At 40.0% G+C, this 15,487-nt stretch overlaps 1 gene; it reads right to left on the bottom strand.

The window, feature by feature from the left end:
• The window catches only part of Igk (immunoglobulin kappa chain complex), a 3,171,119-nt gene that overhangs the window by 2,470,572 nt on the left and 685,060 nt on the right, over positions 1-15,487 (bottom strand).

The following is a 15,487-nucleotide window of genomic DNA, read 5'->3' as shown; positions in this document are numbered from 1 at the left end:
AGATTTATAATTATAGATGTCATTTCTATTGTAGGTAGTCTCTATTTTGAATAATATATTTCAAAGATATACTAAGGTAATATAGAAGAATCCCCTGCTGTCAGGGAATATACAACAAAGAAAAAACTATTATATCTTTAACTCACTCGAATAGAATTACTTTGGTTGTCTAAAATAATAGCATTTCCTCCCTAGTGAAGTGTTTGGAGTAGGCATTTGTTGAAATTAAAAGGAGAATTTATCATAAACATTTTCACCGAATTAAAAACATAAGGTTCTACTGCTTTTGCTAACTACAGTTCAAAGAGAGGAAATACAAAGGAGTTGCACATATAACACATTGATCTCAAGAACTTGTGTCACTTGAAGTTCTGATTCCATGTGAAAATGGAGGTACTTTCTTACTTACAAACTAAATGGGTACAACTTTTGCTCAGTTTGGGTGCCTACATATTTTGCTTTACTTTTTTTCTGCCATTTAATACTATTTCCCACAGTTTCTCAGCATAAAGGTTTGACTAGTTAAGATAGAATATATCTACATATGAAATGCCTACTCCAAACACTTCATAAGGGAAGACATACTAAATTCATACTGCAACTCCTTTTATGATAAGTGCAAATATGAAGGGAATTCCAGAAATTTTCAACTTTTATAAAAATCTATAAAATCAGGGGGTTAGATTGCATGAAGTAATAAATAGTTTTAGCTTTGGATTATAGCTTCCTCTGAAAGTATGTGTTGATTGTACACTAGCAAGCATTCTAAAATCCTTCTAAAAGCATTCAAAAACTTCTTAGTAAAGAGAAAGTACCCAAGGAGCTAAAGGGATCTGCAACCCTATAGGTGGAACAACATTATGAACTTACCAGTACCCCGGAGCTCGACTCTAGCTGCATTTATATCAAAAGATGGTCTAGTCGGCCATCACTGCAAAGAGAGGCCCATTGGACTTGCAAACTTTATATGCCCCAGTACAGGGGAATGCCAGGGCCAAAATGTGGGAGTGGGTGGGTAGGGGCGTGAGGGGGAGGGTATGGGGGACTTTTGGGATAGCATTGGAAATGTAAATGAGGAAAATACCTAATAAAAATATTTTAAAAAAAGAAAAAGAAAACTCTAACTAATACTTATTGAGTAAATACACCTTGAGATTTGTGTGTATTCCTACTCTGTTCATTAAATAATAGTTCCTCAGAGTTTTTTGAGATTTAATAAAGATAGCATTTTAAAGAGAGAATAGTAGCTAACAGTTCAGGAATAATGAATGTCACTGAACTTTCTCATAACTATCTAAAACTAGGCTCTAGAACTTTTTAACTGAAATTGTCAAGCGAAAAGGATACATCGGATATATTTAAGTTATGAATATGAGATGCTATGGAACTTCTGAAATATATGGGTGAGATCAATATAATCACATGTGTTTTTCTAGTAGGGAGAGAGGGAGTTGAGCTATACAGACTGGTTGTTACAGTGGAAAAGATAATTTTGGGTGATAGTGCCAATTTTTCAGGATAATGGGGTAGTTTCCTGGAAGAAAAAAATGTTAGCATTAGACTCTAATTTCTGGAGTATAGAGGATGCCCACAGAATTCCTCATCTATGAGTTTAGTTTAGAAGAGAACTGACTTTCAAAATTTAAGGAAAATATTTTTTCATCAGTTTTGAAGATATTGGAATTTAGTCACAGAAATGTAATGGAAAACATACTTTGACTTCTCTGTGCATTTCTAAAATTCATATTAGTTGATGCCATTGTGAAAAGAGCTTTATTTAAGATGAGAGAGTTACACAATTGCTCTTGTCTATAAAATCTTGTTTAAGGTGTGAATAACTATGAGGAGAAAAACTGGAAAAATTAAATTTAGAAGAAGATATGTTTGTCTTGTTTTACAGAATCACAGAGGCCTACACATCATGACTCCAATGTTTCTGGGTCTGGATTGAAATAGAGTACATTGCTGGAGGATTCATGAAGTAGAGAAGCTTTGTTCAAAGCATAAAAGAATTATAGAGTGACCTGTAGTACTATAGGTCATGTGGTAAGGACAAAAACAATCAAAACAGAATAAACAAAAAACAAAAAATAAGTAAAACAAAACCACAACAAAAAACTTTTCTCCAGAGACACTCTGCAGTTATTTTTGTTCCTAATTAATTGCAGTCTCTGATTTTCTTCCACTTCCTAATGTTCCCTAATGGTATATAAATGTACTAAGGATTGAGTTTTGAACACAGACACTTGGGAAAACACTACAAGTTCAACTATAACACTACTTCTCTAGCTCCCAATTGTTCATCCTCATCATAAAATGAAAAAGTAATTTGAGTCAATTTATGACTCTGTTAGTCCCTAAATCTCCTGAATTTGTAAATGTGAAGTCAAACTACCCCTGTAAAACATAAGAAATAATTTTATCAATAAGATCGTGTGAAATCTGCACAAAGAGAAGCTGATTGTTGAATTAAATGTTGATAATGTATGTCGCATGACACTTATTGAGGAGGATATTCTGTGTGAATCTTGTGTGTGCTACATATAGAGATCATGTCTCAAAAAGGAAAGAAAGAAAAAAATGGCAGAAAATTAGTTTCCAACTGACAATGGAACATGGAAAAGATTCCCATTTCTAAAAGGACATATAAATAAATCCCAAGCAAAAAGTGTCTGAAAGCAAGACAATAACCAAGAGTGTAAAGATCAAATCATGTGTCACCATCTCTACTGTTCAGAAAATGATGGGGTTAACATAAAATCACACAAACTTGTACAGTCATAAAACTATGATTTTTGTCCTCTCTAGCTATGTTTTATGTCTTGAGTTGCCTTCATATTCTGCCTACACTTTCCATCAAATTCAATGATCTTGGCATCTCTTTCTTCCTAGAAAATCTGCTATATTCTTTATTTCATTATCAGAAATATACCCATTGCATTCAGAAACTATCTACAGGGATTTCAAAGATGTTATATACTATCTAGCCTTACAGACATAAAAATGAGATCTTGAAAGAGATCTTCTTGACCCCAAAATGATTGCATTCTCCATTTATCCAATATAAGCATCAAGTGGCAATAACTCTATAGTTGTACAAAGCTTCTGACCCTGTGACAGACAGGAAACCCCCCTGTGAAAACCCCCATTTTGAAGGTAGTCAAATATAGCCAGGGCTGCTAGCCTACCAGGAGACCTGAAACAACCTAGGGACAAAAGAGGTAGACTCCATATAGTCACCCAGATCAACAACACCAGGGATATCCAGATGGCATAAGGCAAGCAAGTGCAAGACCAAAAGCAACAGAAGCCAGAATATGTGGGCATCAACAGAACCCTGTACTCCCACCACAGCAAGCCCTGAATATACCAACACACTTGAAAATCAAGACTCTGTCCTAATATCCTATCTCATGAATATAATAGTGTCCTTTAAGGAGAACATATATAACTCACTGATAGAAATACAGGAAAAGACAGGTAAATAGGTGAAGGAATTTAATAAAGTAATCCAACACCCAAAAGTGAAAGTGGAAACAATAAAGAAAACACAAATGGAGGCAAAGCTGGAAATGGAAAACCTGGTAGAGAGGTCAGGAATTACAGATGTAAGTATTACCAGCAAAATACAAGAGATAGAAGAGATAATTTTAGATGTAGAAAATATGGTACAAAAGATAGATACAACTGTCAAAGAAAATTCAAAACATAAAAAAGTCCTAACCCAAAGCATACAGGAAATTATGACAAGATCAAAAGACCGAATCTAAGAATAATTGGAATAGAGGAGAATGAAGATTCCTATTCAAAGGATTCAAAGGAGCTGAAAATATCTTCAACAAAATCATAGGAGAAAACTTCCCCAACATAAAGAAAGAGATGGACATTAAGGTACAATGCCGCAGTCGGCTGACCTGAGGGTCACCGGGGTCTGCGGGGGGACCCTCTGGAAAGTGAAGGATAAGTGACGAGCGGAGACGGGATGGCGAACAGACACAAACACACGAGAGGTGAATGTTAGGACTGTTGCAAGTTTACTCAAAAAATCAGCACTCTTTTATATCATGGTTTACATAAGCATTTACATAAGACTTGGATAAGTTCCAAAAGAACATAGGAGAATAGAACACTCAGAGCTTAGATCAAAACATTTGATACCAAACCAAGTCAGGAAACCACTTGTCTCACATCCTTGTTTTAAGAACAGTTTGTGACCCTGAACTTACTTAAACCTTGGGAACCGCAAGGTTGGGCTCATAAAGGTTATCCATTATAGCTCATGCCAAAAGTATCTGCAGAAATGTGTTCTAATTGTCTAGCCACTGCCCCCTCCTTGGTATAATGAAAAATCTTTCCCCAAACGTTCATTCCAGTTCCTAGATAAATATAATCATGTACCTGTTGTTTTATGTCGTCTTTTTCTTCCTGAGTTAACACACACCAAGGAGGTCTAGCTCTGGCGAGTCTTTCACGAAAGGGGAGGGATCTGTACAACACTTTATAGCCGTTGACTGTGACCCACCTATCAAAATTTAAATCGTATCTTCCTGTATATGGTAGCGGGGCGTCTGTTGGTCTGTAGATGTAAGGTCCCCTATAAGTCCCTGGTTGCCACCACCTGTCTCCTATTTTGACAAGCGTACTCCTCTTTCCCCTTTTTACTTCTAGGCCTGAGGCCCTTAGTCCTTGCACCTGTTCTTCAACTGAGGTTGAGCGTCTCTTTCTATTTTCTATTCCCATTTCTAACCTTTGAATTTGAGTAAATATAGTGCTAAAAGACAAAGATTCATTTCTTAACATCATGATTAATAATCGACCTATTGGATTGGTCTTATTGGTAAAAATATAATTTTTAGCAAGCATTCTTATTTCTATTTCTGAAGGACAAAGTCGGTGTGGCTTGTAAGAGGAAGTTGGCTGTGGTCCTTGCCCCAGGAGGAAGGTCGAGTTCTCCGAATTGTTTAGATTGTAATCTTGCACAGAAGAGTTATTAAAAGAATCAAGGGTGAGAGCCCTGCGAGCACGAACCGCAACTTCCCCCAATAGCCCCAGGCAAAGCAGAGCTATGCCAAGTTTGCAGCAGAGAATGAGTATGTCTTTGTCTGATGGGCTCATCCGCGTGCACGCAGACGGGTCGTCCTTGGTGGGAAACAACCCCTTGGCTGCTTCTCTCCTAAGTGTAGGACACTCTCGGGAGTTCAACCATTTCTGCTGCAGGCGCGGCATTTCCCCCTTTTTTCTTTTTTAAAAGAAGCACGTTAAGATCTGACTGCACTTGGTCAAGGCTCTTCGCAAAGCACTGGAAAATAACGGGGAAAATCATAAGTACTATGACCAAAAGCAGGGCTCCAACTCCTATAAAAATGAAATATTGTGTCTAATCCAATGGATTTAAAGCCTTTACTCCATTGGCAAAGGACTGAGCCAAGCCACTGAGGTCCACTGCGTCAATATGTTGTTTGCTCATATCACTAATCAGATTGGTTAACTCCTGTATGTTATATGAAATCTCATTGTCATTCCAAATGCCCAATAAATGAGCTCTGGTTCTTTCCCAGCTCTCAGAAGCATTATATGGCAAAGGTGTGACACAGATAAAATCATAATTTGCATGACACCTAGTGGACATTCTGGTCTTTAAGTTTGCCACATCTTGTCCCAACTCTAAAACTACTTCTTCTAAAGCATTAAGTCTAGCTTTCAATTTTAAGTCTATTATTCTTTGTTCAGATAAGGCTAATGTAACATTTCTATGAAGATTATTAACAAACGTAGCAGTTTGCATCTCCTTAACTAAGGCAGTAGTAGCTACAGCAAAGGAAGTGATAATAGCAATTAAAGCAGATATGCCCAGAATAATGGCAGCGACGAATCGCTTAGCTCGAATTAAATCTGTGGCATACCTAAAGGTTTGAATGGCAGAATCATCAAACCATGGTTCATCACCAATATCTACAGGTAGCAGCACATATGGCGGCCTCTTGACTATGATCGCTGCATAGTCGTAGGCAGAAGAATCTAAACAATTAGTCAATCTACAAGAAGAACAGGAAATATGAAAAGTAGATCCTCTTTTCTCTATATCTATTAGCTGAGGTAATCCTAATAATATGGCATAAGGGTAAGTAACACAGGCAGATGTAGGAATCATCTCATGTTCTTGAAATCCTGGCTTTTTGAGAATAAGATGTCTTGAGGCTGCAACTAAGCGAAACAATTCTGTATGGGGAACTAGAGCAGTAAAATCTCTATCATTGGGATCTTTAGGAGAATTTTCCCAGAACCAAGTAGGTTCTACCCATCCTGCTTCATACCATCGATGAACCTCTTTATTGACAGGGGGAGTATAATTTCCAAATAGATCCTTTTTGTTTTTAATCTGATCTGACTGATCTACACTAGGCGAGGGAAGGGAGAAATCCCAAAGTAACCCAAGGGCCCCTTTTGGAGAAAAACTCACCCCCTGGTCAGGGAAGGCGCAAGGCAACCACCGTGGAGGAGCAGACTCGTCTCCCTCCCAGAAGGCGTCCTTCTTAAAGGCGATCTGGCAGTGAGGATATTTGGGGGGCAACTTCTTTTTTATAGGGACCAGTTTTGTATTGGCCCCCGAGTTCCCCAAGGTAGTCAACCAAAGTTCCCACATACGCCTTTTATCACCCTTTCCCCCAGGTTTATTATTATCAACCGTGGGTGTATCAGAAAGAAATACTTGCTTATCTACTTGAAAGCAGCCCGTGGGGGTAGAAAAGGAGAAGGAAAAGCAAATGGGGAGCGTATCAGACTTCCCCTCAAAATGTACATTACCAGACATGTTTCTAAACCCGTGAAAGTCAGGCGAACCACCCAAATACATGGTTTGATTTGTCAGAACTCTAATGGGGTCTGTACTTCCCCATCCCACGGGATGGAGAATAGGTGGTTTAGGTAGGTAAGCCCAATAACTTTCCCCGGTCACAGGCAGGGGGCCGAGGACAGACAACAAAGCAAGAAATAAGGTCAGAGAGGTTTGGGGAGTTTGTGAGGTTTTAAGAACCTCCTCCGCTTCGGAGATCAACGCCTGCAGTTGTTGCCAAGCCGTCTTTTCTTTGATGGGGTCTAGGGTCATTTTCCGGACTTTCTTGGTGATCTTTCTCATCTCGCGGCGGCGTTTTCTCCGCAGCGCTAGGCGTGGGCGTCGATCCCTTCCGTTCAGTGAAAGGTCGGATGAATCGGTCAGGGACCCAAATTGGTGATTCGGCATCCTGTGGAAAAACACAAGCATAGCCTCGTCCGGCTGTTATTAGGACATCGGGTCCTTTCCAGGACCCTGTGAGAAGATCTTTCCACATAACCATAGGTTTTGGATCGGCTGAAATTGGACCCCAATGTCTTTCGGCCGCCGTATGGCCTTGATTGTCCATATTTACATGATTCAGCACAAAAAGAGCATGTGCCAATAGATGGTGGGGTGTATAGTATTTTCCAGCCTTTTGAAGTTTATTAAGCTGTGCCTTTATATTTTGGTGTGTTCGTTCAACAATGGCCTGTCCTTGGGGATTGTAAGGGATCCCCGTGACGTGAGATATTTTCCATCTGGCCAGAAATTCCTGTATAGAACGGGACACATATGCAGGGGCATTATCTGTTTTTATTTTTTGAGGAATGCCCATGTATGCAAAGCTTTGAGCCAAGTGTTGTAACACATCTTTGGTTGCTTCGCCCGTTCGGGCGGTAGCGAAAGTAAAATGAGAATAGGTGTCTACTGTCACATGTACGTACTTTAATTTTCCAAATTCTGAGACATGAGTAACATCCATTTGCCATAGAACTCGGGGCTTAAGGCCCCTGGGGTTTACTCCTAGTTGTGGCGCATGCCCCCAGTCGGGGCAATTTGGACATAGTTTTACTATTTCTCGTGCTTGTTCACGAGTGATGTGAAACTGAAACCTAAGCGCCGCGGCATTTTGATGATGTAGTGCGTGGCTTTCTTGAGCTGACTCTAAAGCGGTCAGAATTCTTGTTAAGGAATCCGCATAGGCATTTCCCTGTGCCAAAGGACCGGGAAGTCCAGTGTGTCCTCTGATATGACCAATGTAAAATTTTTCTTGTCTCTTGTGGATTAACCTTTGTAAATGTCTCAGTTCTGTGTAAATTTTTGTTCTGGGTGACAAAGTTGCAGTTTCGATTTCGGGAAACAACCCAGTCACATATTTAGAATCAGTATACAAATTAAAGGATTGACTCACTTCCTCAAAGGCTGTAATGACTGCCACAATTTCAGCCTGTTGGGCTGTGTTTTGTGTATTTTCTTTAATTATAGGCTCCCTTCCTTGTATATATGTTACCGAACGGCCATTTGCTGACCCGTCCGTAAAAATCACAATTCCTTTCTCTAGTGGTGTGGTAGAGGTCATGTGAGGAAAAATAATGGCAGTTTGTAGGGTAAATGTAAGCAAAGGGTCTTTTGGAAGATGGAAATGAACCTCTCCCAAGAACCCTAATAAAGAAATAGGCCAATCTTCCTTTTCTTGTAATAGAAGATCGAATTGAACTTTGGTGTAGGGCACAACAATATAATCAGGGTCTTTACTAAATAATTCCTTAGAGCGGTGTCGGCCCTTAATAATAAGTTGTGTACAAAAGATATCATAAGGAGTAATTACTTTTGGTGAAATATGAGGCAAATGTATCCATTCTAGGACTCCATTTTGCCAGAGGCATGCTGTGGGGGTATATTCAGTCTTTAATATACATAGAGACCAAGGCCGTGATAAATCTAGCCTCTTTACCCGAGCGGTAGATAGTCTTTCATTTACCAATTGAAGAGCTTTGCATGCCTCAGGAGTAAGTTTTCTTATTGAGATAGGATTAGAGTCTCCGTTAAGGATTTCAAAGAGAGGTTTTAACTCTCCCGTAGTTAATTTTAAGAAAGGACGTATCCAATTAATATTTCCTAGCAGCTTTTGGAAATCATTTAAGGTTCTTAATTTATCTGTCCTAATCTGTAATTTTTGATAAGACACCACATCACCCTGTATATGAGTTCCCAAATATTTGAGATTATCATATTTTTGAATCTTCTCTGTGGATACTACAAGGCCATGTTTGTTAAGGGCCTGTATCATGGAAGTAAGTATTTCATCAACAATGGATCTTGATGGGTGTGCCAAAAGAATGTCATCCATGTAATGCACAATATATGAGTCTTGATATTTATCCCTTACAGTCAATATAGCTTTATCTACAAATTTTTGACATAAAGTAGGGCTATTTTTCATACCCTGGGGCAAAACTTTCCACTGGAATCTTTGATAGGGTCTCTTAAAATTAGGGGAGGGCACACTAAAAGCAAATCTTTTACAATCTTCAGGATGCAGTTTTATATTAAAGAAGCAATCTTGTAGATCTATTATGATTATTTCCCATCCTTTAGGGACTGCTACAGGGGACGGCAAGCCTGGTTGTAATGCTCCCATATCGTGCATTGTGGCATTAACTGCACGTAGGTCTTGCAACAGCCTCCATTTTCCTGACTTCTTTTTAATGACAAAAACAGGCGTATTCCAAGGGCTATTGCTCTCTTCTAAGTGGCCCAGTTGTAATTGTTCTGTCACTAACTGTTGTAAAGCCTGTAACTTTTCTTGTCTAAGGGGCCATTGATTAAGCCATACAGGCTGGTCTGATTTCCAAGATATTTGGTCTGCAAAGAGATTGCTCTCAATGGCCCCTATCATAAATCCTGTGAATCATCTGGTGAGTCAGTCATTAACCTGACCTTTATCTCTTTCATAATGTCTCTTCCCCACAAGGTAAAGGGCAGTGTAGGGATCACAAAGGGATGTATAATCCCTGATTTATCCTCATGTTGCCAGCGGAGTGGCTGACTACTACGTGCCACCCCACAGGCCATGCCTAAACCTTGGAGAGAATTTTCAGTTTGGTGAATAGGCCAATTAGCTGGCCAGTCCTTACCTGCTATGCAAGTTTTATCTGCCCCGGTATCTAAGAGACCGAGGAATCTTCTTCCATTCAAGTAAATATGAAGCATGGGTCTAGAATCACTTATTTCCTGCACCCAATGTACATGACTTGTTGATCCGAAGCCTTCTGAGCCTCGTTCTTCCTTGATTATAGGATTGGGCAATTTTAAATATGGCAGCAACAGTAGTTGTGCTATTCTTTCTCCTTTGTGAATGATGACCGCATTTTTTGCGGCCTTAACCATAACCTTGATTTCTCCTTGGAAATCGGAGTCAATGACCCCTGGTAAAACCTCAAGTCCCTTTTTATAATTGGAACTCCTACCTATTATCAATCCAGTGGTCCCTTCAGGGAGGGTACCTTTCACTAAGGTGGGTACTAGCGATATTCCATCTTCTAGAGAGAGGATCAAATCCTTCTGGGACGACAGGTCTAAACCTGCACTTCCAGGGGTGGCTCGAGGCAAATCATGTATTGTGAAAGGTGGGGCTTCAGGATTTAATCCTGAGTCCTTAATTTTATCCCCCTTTTGAGTGGGGCTAGGGGACTGCCCCTTTACAAGTTTTTTGAATTTTCAGCATTAGTTTCCAAGGGAGGAAGTGGATTCCCATCTTTGTCAAATTTAGATTTACATTCACTCTTCCAGTGGTAGCCTTTCTTACATCTGGGACAAAGCCCAGGAGGGGCTCTTTTGGAGCCCTTCTCCTCCTTACAGTCTTTTTTGATATGTCCTGTCTTACCACAGGAAAAACAAACTGGCCCTTCTGCTCCTTGACCTCCTTTTCCCCCACCATATGTTTGCTTTACAAAAGTAGAATACTTTTGTCCTCTCATGGCTGCTGCATATGCCATACCCTGAACAACTGCGGGAGAAGCGTCAAGGCAAGCACGAATATAATCCTGTATAGTTCCTGTTTTGCGTATTGGACGGATGAGATCCTGACACAATGAATTTGCATTTTCCCACGCCAATTGTTTGATCAATATATCTGATCCCTCTCCTCTTGGCATCATTCTATAAACAGCTTCCTCAAGTCTTGAAATGAAGGTTTCATAAGATTCTTCATTTCCCTGTTTTAACCCTGCTAATACAGTCTTCTTGACTCCAGGAGGCGGAATTGCTCTCCATGCTAACACAGCATTTGTGGTGACATCTTTTAAGACATCCTTAGATAATTTGATCTGAGAAGAAGGGGACAGAAACTGACCAGTTCCCAGTAACATGTCAAGGGAGACCTTGCCCTTTCGCTTGCCTGCGGCTTTTTGTACTGTTTCTTTACTTTTCTCTTCATATTCAGTCCTCCATAAAACATAATCCCCAGGGGATAAGGTAGCTCTGGCTGTTTGGTGCCAATCACTCGGGGTAAGCCATTGACTAGCTACCATGTCTACCACCTGTAAGGTGTATGGAGCAGATGGTCCCATGGTCTTAACTGCCAATTGCAATTCCTTTAAGGTTTTTAATGGCAACGGTTCCCAAACAGGCGTATCATCATCATCACTTTCTCCCATAAAAACTACAGGAAACGTAAAAGTCAAATCTCCCTTTTCCCTGGCCTCTGCCATCGCCCCTGCAAAACCCACCGGAGGCAGGGGTTTTCTTCTGAGTGCCTGAGGTTTTTTCTTAACCACCTTCCTTTTTACTGGAAGGATTAGCTCATCATCATCATGATAATGTGCCGCTTGTTCCTCTAAATCATCCCAATCCTCAGGGGACAGGTCATCATCGTTCCAATCTGTGGCTAAAAAGGCCTTTTGATCCTTCTCTTTTCTCTTACCCTCACTAATTTCTTTTCTTTGTACTACCTTCTTTACTTTTCTAACATGGTCCTTTTCCTCATGTTTATCTGCCTTCTCCTTTTCTTCATATGGTTCATCATAAATATGTTCAGACAGCTTGTTTACCTCTGTATCTATTTCTGCATATGCTGTTCCCCTGGTCCCATAAGTTTTTTCTTGTGAACTTGTCGATAGTAGTCCGGTTAAACCTTCCTCTAATTCTTCTTCGGTAACAGATTTGGCTTCTGCGGATAGCAAAACCAAGTCTGATTGCTCTGTCAGTATCTCTCTCAACTGAAGCCAAATGGGGTAAGCCTGTTTTGGTATGCTATCTGTCCCATGTTCCGCTGCGTACCTCTTCATTTCTCTTCCTACCCTCTTCCAATCTTGTGAATTTAATCCTCCTTCTTCGGGAAACCAAGGAGAAACCTTTATTAGAAACTGATAAAATTCTATTGCACTACTCTCTTTCACATGGAGACCCCTCTCTGAGAGGAGCCTTTGTAAAACAGAAACAAAGAGTTTCTGCCCTTTTGAGCCCGAGACCCCCATATCCAATGGCTCACCATAACCTACCTCTTCTCCGTAGGCGGGACTGCAGCTCCCTATGGTGAGTCCGTTCCGCTCTTGTGATGATAGCCAGACAAGAAAGAGACAATACAAGACGAACACCAAATAGTAGAAATAGAGACAAGGGTCACTTATCCGAGGGTCCCTGTTCGGGCGCCAGCTGCCGCAGTCGGCTGACCTGAGGGTCACCGGGGTCTGCGGGGGGACCCTCTGGAAAGTGAAGGATAAGTGACGAGCGGAGACGGGATGGCGAACAGACACAAACACACGAGAGGTGAATGTTAGGACTGTTGCAAGTTTACTCAAAAAATCAGCACTCTTTTATATCATGGTTTACATAAGCATTTACATAAGACTTGGATAAGTTCCAAAAGAACATAGGAGAATAGAACACTCAGAGCTTAGATCAAAACATTTGATACCAAACCAAGTCAGGAAACCACTTGTCTCACATCCTTGTTTTAAGAACAGTTTGTGACCCTGAACTTACTTAAACCTTGGGAACCGCAAGGTTGGGCTCATAAAGGTTATCCATTATAGCTCATGCCAAAAGTATCTGCAGAAATGTGTTCTAATTGTCTAGCCACTGCCCCCTCCTTGGTATAATGAAAAATCTTTCCCCAAACGTTCATTCCAGTTCCTAGATAAATATAATCATGTACCTGTTGTTTTATGTCGTCTTTTTCTTCCTGAGTTAACACACACCAAGGAGGTCTAGCTCTGGCGAGTCTTTCACGAAAGGGGAGGGATCTGTACAACACTTTATAGCCGTTGACTGTGACCCACCTATCAAAATTTAAATCGTATCTTCCTGTATATGGTAGCGGGGCGTCTGTTGGTCTGTAGATGTAAGGTCCCCTATAAGTCCCTGGTTGCCACCACCTGTCTCCTATTTTGACAAGCGTACTCCTCTTTCCCCTTTTTACTTCTAGGCCTGAGGCCCTTAGTCCTTGCACCTGTTCTTCAACTGAGGTTGAGCGTCTCTTTCTATTTTCTATTCCCATTTCTAACCTTTGAATTTGAGTAAATATAGTGCTAAAAGACAAAGATTCATTTCTTAACATCATGATTAATAATCGACCTATTGGATTGGTCTTATTGGTAAAAATATAATTTTTAGCAAGCATTCTTATTTCTATTTCTGAAGGACAAAGTCGGTGTGGCTTGTAAGAGGAAGTTGGCTGTGGTCCTTGCCCCAGGAGGAAGGTCGAGTTCTCCGAATTGTTTAGATTGTAATCTTGCACAGAAGAGTTATTAAAAGAATCAAGGGTGAGAGCCCTGCGAGCACGAACCGCAACTTCCCCCAATAGCCCCAGGCAAAGCAGAGCTATGCCAAGTTTGCAGCAGAGAATGAGTATGTCTTTGTCTGATGGGCTCATCCGCGTGCACGCAGACGGGTCGTCCTTGGTGGGAAACAACCCCTTGGCTGCTTCTCTCCTAAGTGTAGGACACTCTCGGGAGTTCAACCATTTCTGCTGCAGGCGCGGCAGTACAAGAAGCATATAGAACACAAAATAAATGGGACCAGAAAAGATAATCTTCTTGTCACATAATTATCAAAACAATAAATGCACAGAGTAAAGAAAGAATATTAAAAGCTACAAGCAAAAAAGGCCAAGTAACATACAAAGGTAAACATATAAGAATTACATCAGACTTCTCAACAGAGTCTATGAAGGCCAGAAAAGCCTAGTCAGAGGTCATACAGACTCTAAGAGAACACAAATGCCAGGCTAGGCTATTTTACCCAGAAAAACTCTCAATCAACATAGATGGAGAAAACAAAATATTCCAGGACAAAACTAAATTCAAGCAGTATATGTCTTCTAACATAACACTACAGAGAAACCTGGAATGAAAACTCTAACACAAGGAAGACACCTGCACCAAAGATAGGACAAGATATTAAGCATCTCACAACACAGTCAAAGGGAGAGAGTCACAAGCACACAAAACTAACTAGAAAAACAAATATATCAGGAACCAAAAGTCATTTCTCTTTAATATCTCTCAATATTAATGGACTCAATTCACCTATAAAAAGACATAAGCTAACAGACTGGATTTGCAAACAAGATCCAGCATTTTGCTGAATACAAGAAACACACCTCAACAACAAAGACAGGAACTATCTCAGAGTAAAAGAATGGAAAAATGTCTTCCAGGCAAATGGTCCCAGGAAACGAGCAGGACTTGACATCCTAATATGCAATAAAGTAGACATGCAAACAAAAGTTCTCAAGCATGATGAAGAAGAACATTTCATATTCATCAAGGGGAAAATCTATCAAGAGAAAGTCTCTATTTTGAACATTTATGCCCCAAATGCAAGAGCACCCAAATTCACCCAAAAGAGGAAAAGAAACTTTACTAAAACTCAAAACACACATTGAACCCCACAAAATAATCGTGGGAGATTTCAATACCCCACTCTCAACATTGGAGAGGTCATTGAAATAGAAACTAAACAGAGACACAGTGAAATTAAGAGAGGTAATATACCAAATGAATTTAAAAGATATCTCTAGAGCATTACACCCTAAAAGAAAATACACCTTCTTCTCAGAACCTCATGATACCTTCTCCAAAATCAACCATATAATTGGTCATAAAACAACCGTGAACAGATTCAAGAAGACTGAAATAATACCATGTATCTCATCAGATCACCGTGGCCTAAGACTGTTCTTCAATAGCAGCCAAAAATACAGAAACCCCACATACACATGGAAACTGAACAACTATTTACTCAGTAATAACTTGGTCAAGAAAGAAAGAAAGAAATTAAAGGCTTCCTGGAATTTAATGAAAATGTTGACACATCATACCCAAACTTATGGGACAAAAGTGAAAGCATTGCTAAGATGTATGTTCATAGCAAAAATATGCCCTGGTGGAGAGATCTTACACTAACAACTTAAAAGCACAACTGAGAGCTCTAGAACAAAAAGAAATAAACTCACCTAAGAGGAGTAGAAGCCAGGAAATAATCAAACTCAGGGCTGAAATAAATCAAATAGAAACAAAGAAAACTATACAAAGAATCAGCAAAACCAAAAGCTGGTTCTTTGAAAGAATCAACAAGATAGATAAACGCCAGCCAAACTAACTAAAGGGCAAAGAAACAGTATCCAAATTAATAATATCAGAAATGAAAACGGAGACATAGCAACTGAAA

The sequence above is a fragment of the Mus musculus genome, chromosome 6, assembly GCF_000001635.26.
Source record: "Mus musculus strain C57BL/6J chromosome 6, GRCm38.p6 C57BL/6J".
NCBI lineage: Eukaryota > Metazoa > Chordata > Mammalia > Rodentia > Muridae > Mus > Mus musculus.
The sequence above is the reverse complement of the archived record's forward strand: the minus strand, read 5'-3'. Positions and strand labels throughout refer to the sequence as shown.